This window comes from Gavialis gangeticus, unplaced genomic scaffold (genome assembly GCF_001723915.1).
Source record: "Gavialis gangeticus isolate Ggan-Ray unplaced genomic scaffold, GavGan_comp1, whole genome shotgun sequence".
NCBI lineage: Eukaryota > Metazoa > Chordata > Crocodylia > Gavialidae > Gavialis > Gavialis gangeticus.
This window is the reverse complement of record NW_017728981.1, coordinates 437,717-441,752: the sequence shown is the minus strand read 5'-3', so window position 1 is coordinate 441,752 and position 4,036 is coordinate 437,717.

Below are 4,036 nucleotides of genomic sequence, written 5' to 3'. Positions count from 1 at the left end.
CTACTAGTGCTTCTGTACACCACACTGGTCTTCCCCCCACCCAAGCGCGTCACCTGCAGAATCCAGAGAGCCATGTGCGTTTTCTTCTGGGGACTTTGTAGAGGAGAAGTACCCTCCGTTTCTCTCATCCCAAGTGCCAGAGAGGAAGAAGTGCTCTCCTGTCTCTGCATCCATCTTTTTATCCCCTTTGAAACAGTCATATGCTCAGTTCACGTTGCCCAGGATTGCAAAGAGGGGCTTAGAAAACACCTACAGAGACAGGAGACAGTTTTAGGAGCACTCTGTTTCTGTAACACTGCCTGTGCAAGGAGCTGTAAGCAAGGGGTTTCAAAAATCCATGTTCATTTACCATGTGACCAACTCCTTTCACCCTGAACAAGTCACCTAATTCTTGCTATTCCTTTCTCCCCCAGCTGCAGAAGTGAGATAAGGTAGTATAAGAGTGATGTAGGCAGGATGGCCCAGAAATGATGCGAGGGGCAAGGATTTCTTCAAGTGATATCTTTTACTTGACCAACTGTGTAGTGGAGATAAAGTTGGACGAGCTTTCAAATGCAAGACACTCTTCATGATGTGGCCAAATGCAAGACATTCTTCATCAGGTCATCGGGACCTTTTCAAGAGCAGTCCTAGCTCCAAATTTTGAATTGCTGCTTTTTCCGTCACCTCACACAGTTCTTGTTGCATTAGCTCATTGGCTGTAAGTGTCTTGTATCTGCCTTCAGCACTTTGGATTTGGGCTTCCGGAGCTGCCTTTTTCTCAGTAAGTATTTGAACTACATTTTGAAAGTTTGCATAATGAATTTCATGCTTTTTGAACAGCTGAGAGAACAAAATGCCATAGATAACCTGATGAAGAATGTCTTGCATTTGCAAGCCTGTCTAATTCTATCCCAGCTACACATGGTTTAATAAAAGATATCACCCTAAGAAATCCTTGTGTCTCGCAAAATAAGATAATACTTTCCTTATTTACTTTTGTCTGTTTTTTTTTGATTTTAGGCCTTTTGAAGCCAGATCTGCCTCTGCCTGTGATGTTTATTGTGCCTAGACCAATGTGGCCCTGATTTCAGTGAGGAACTGTGAGTGCTAGAGCAACAGCAACATAGGATCAGTTAGGAGCAGAGCTAAGAGCACATCTCAAATGCTGCAAATGGGTTAGAACATTTGACAAGAAGCTGACTTTGAAAATATCTGATGCTCATTTTGGGTCAGACGAGTGGTTTTTGCACCTATGTTATGGACGCTTGACACCTCTCAGGATTGTGACCCTATTTCTGAATGACAATTATTAGGGAGCAAATATTCAGCTCCTCAGCTTACTGACAAAACCAGCTGGTAGTGGACATAGGCAGTGCACTGAGAGGGGAAAACAGTTCATCACCCCCTACCATTACTGGGAATATTTAACAGGGCATAATCATTCATCTATCTGTGACTCCCTTCTGCAAATGACCAGGCACCCTGCTCTTTTACTTACAGGAGACGTCCAGCAGCCCCCAAGTTCTTCAACACACACCTTCTTGGCTCTGTCCAGGTGAGCAGAACTGATCTTATTGGGACTTTCTTCATGGATGGGGACATTTCACTGAGTAATTCTTGTCGACAGGCTCGGGATTCAAGCTGTGGTTCTAAATTGGTTTCCGACTGAGGTTTGCCTGTATTTCCTGACAATTACAATGATAACTCCTGCATCTCTGGGTTTAGGGGTTGATAGTTTTTTTCCTGCTCAAACAATCAACTCCTAATGATTCAGGCCTGTGCCACAGGTTATTGATTCATCATCAGAGCTGTAAATGGAAACACATCGTGCAGAGATGAGGATGTTTCATCTGTCTGGTTGATGTCATAACAACCCTTGCCCTAGTTCCCTCTCGTATCACAAGCCACAGCAGAAGGAGTGTGCACAGGTACCTAAGGAACAGGTTTGGTCAGTTAAATAATGCCCGTGCAGTTCTGAACAGGGAGCACTTCATAACCATAACGTGCCCAGATCTGCCAGCCAGACTTCCTGGGGGGTCAGAGTCATGATATGATCGTGAGGTTTCCCCCCTAACAGAACAATATCTACGAATCCTAACTGGGGACTTAATGAGGGTAGATGAGTCTATTGAGACCTCTGCCTGCAGGTCCAGTCCCAGTCAACATTAAATCCATCCCTTGTGAACCCAGAACATGAAGTCTAGATACTTAAGTCTAGCTACTTATCTACATCCCTCTCTGTCTCCAGAGGGATGTAGGTAATAACTTAATCCTGTCGGTCTGTTACAAGCAGGGAGGAGTCAGTGCAGACGTCTTGGGGTCAGTGAAATTATTGGCTGGGTTGTGAAATGTGGAGCTCCTGTTGCTCACAGGGGCCCTGGTCTACTCATCACCTGTGCACATGCAGCCCTCCACGGGCACAAGCAGACACCGGTGGACTAAGCAGTGCGTGGGTGTGTGTAAGTGGAGCTGGACATTTTAGCAGCAGTGCAGCTCCCCAGAGTCATTGAAATGGAGCTGTGTCTGGAATTGCAGACCTGCCTGGCTTTCTAGCATTTTCATTGCTCACCAGGGACTTTACGAAGACAGAGCCTTTCCACGCATTTCATCGACTTCATAGACATTAGGGCTGGAAGGGACCCCGCAAGATCATTGGGTCCAGCCCCTTGCCCCAGGGGCGGGAAGTCAGCTGGGGTCAGATCACCCCAGCAAGGTGAGTATCCAGGTGTTTCTTGAACGTATCCAGAGTAGGTGCTTGCACCACTTCTGGCGGGAGTCTGTTCCAGACTCTGGAGACTCGGACGGTAAAGAAGGTTTTCCTTATGTCCAGTCTAAAACAGTCTTCCACGAGTTTGTGACCATTAGACCTTGTCTTCTCATGGGGTGCCCTGGTGAACAGATGTTCTCCCAGATCCTGATGCACACCCCTGATGGGCTTACGGACTGCCACCAGGTCCCCCCGAGCCTTCGCTTCTTGAGGCTGAAGAGTCCCAAGGCTCTCAGCCTCTCCTCATAAGGCCTGCTCTCTTGACCTCTGATCATGCGCATGGCTCTCCTCTGGACTCTCTCAGTCTTGTCCACGTCCTTTCTAAAGTGCGGAGCCCAGAATTGGATGCAGTGCTCCAGCTGCGGGCTCACCAAGGCTGAGTACAGCAGGAGGATGACTCCTTGAGTCTCGCTTGAGATGCATCAGTAGATCCAAGCCAGGGTTTTATTTGCTTTGCCGGTGGTGGCATCACATTGGTGGCTCATTCATCTTGTGGTCAACCATGACCCCCAAGTCCCTTGCGGTTGTGGTGCCAGCGAGTGTAGCACTGCCAAGTACCACCAAACCTGTAACACCATTCATGTATAGATAGTACTTTGCATCATCACAGCCTCATAGGAGAGCTGAGACTCCTCACCAGCTAAGAACTGCTCCCCAGAGGCTTTTCCATCTATTGACCCCCTGTAAAATCCTATAAAATACAAACTTGCATTTTGACCCAGGAGAATGGGTACAATCTTTTCTCTGATGCCTGATGAGAGTGTTTGTGCAATGAAGGACATTTTTTTGCAAATACCTTGTTGGCAAAAGATATCATGAGCCAATTACTAATATATAGATGTGTGTGTATGTATATAGATACACATACATACATATATATGTATGCATGTGTATGTATATGTATATATGTGTGTGTGTATATATGTACGTGTGTGTGTATCATAATGGTGTTTTATTTTAATCATGCAAAAATGTGGATTTGGGGCTACTTTTGTTGTATTTTCCAGAAAATTGGGGATTTTTTTTTTTTTTTTAATCCGAGAAAACCAGGATGCCTCGCGGTCGGGAGCCGGGTGGACGCGTGACGTCACCCCGCCCCGACGCACACGCATGGTACGCGCCGCTCCTCCCCCCGCGGCGCCGAAGATGGGCAGTCCCCGCGAGGCCGCGCAGCGATTGGCTCCGGGCGGGGCGCCCCCGGAAGCGCTTGCCGCGCGTGACCCGGAAGAGGCGGTGCGGGGGAGGGGCGCCGGCCCTGGCGGCAGCAGCCGGAGGCGGAGCCCGGGT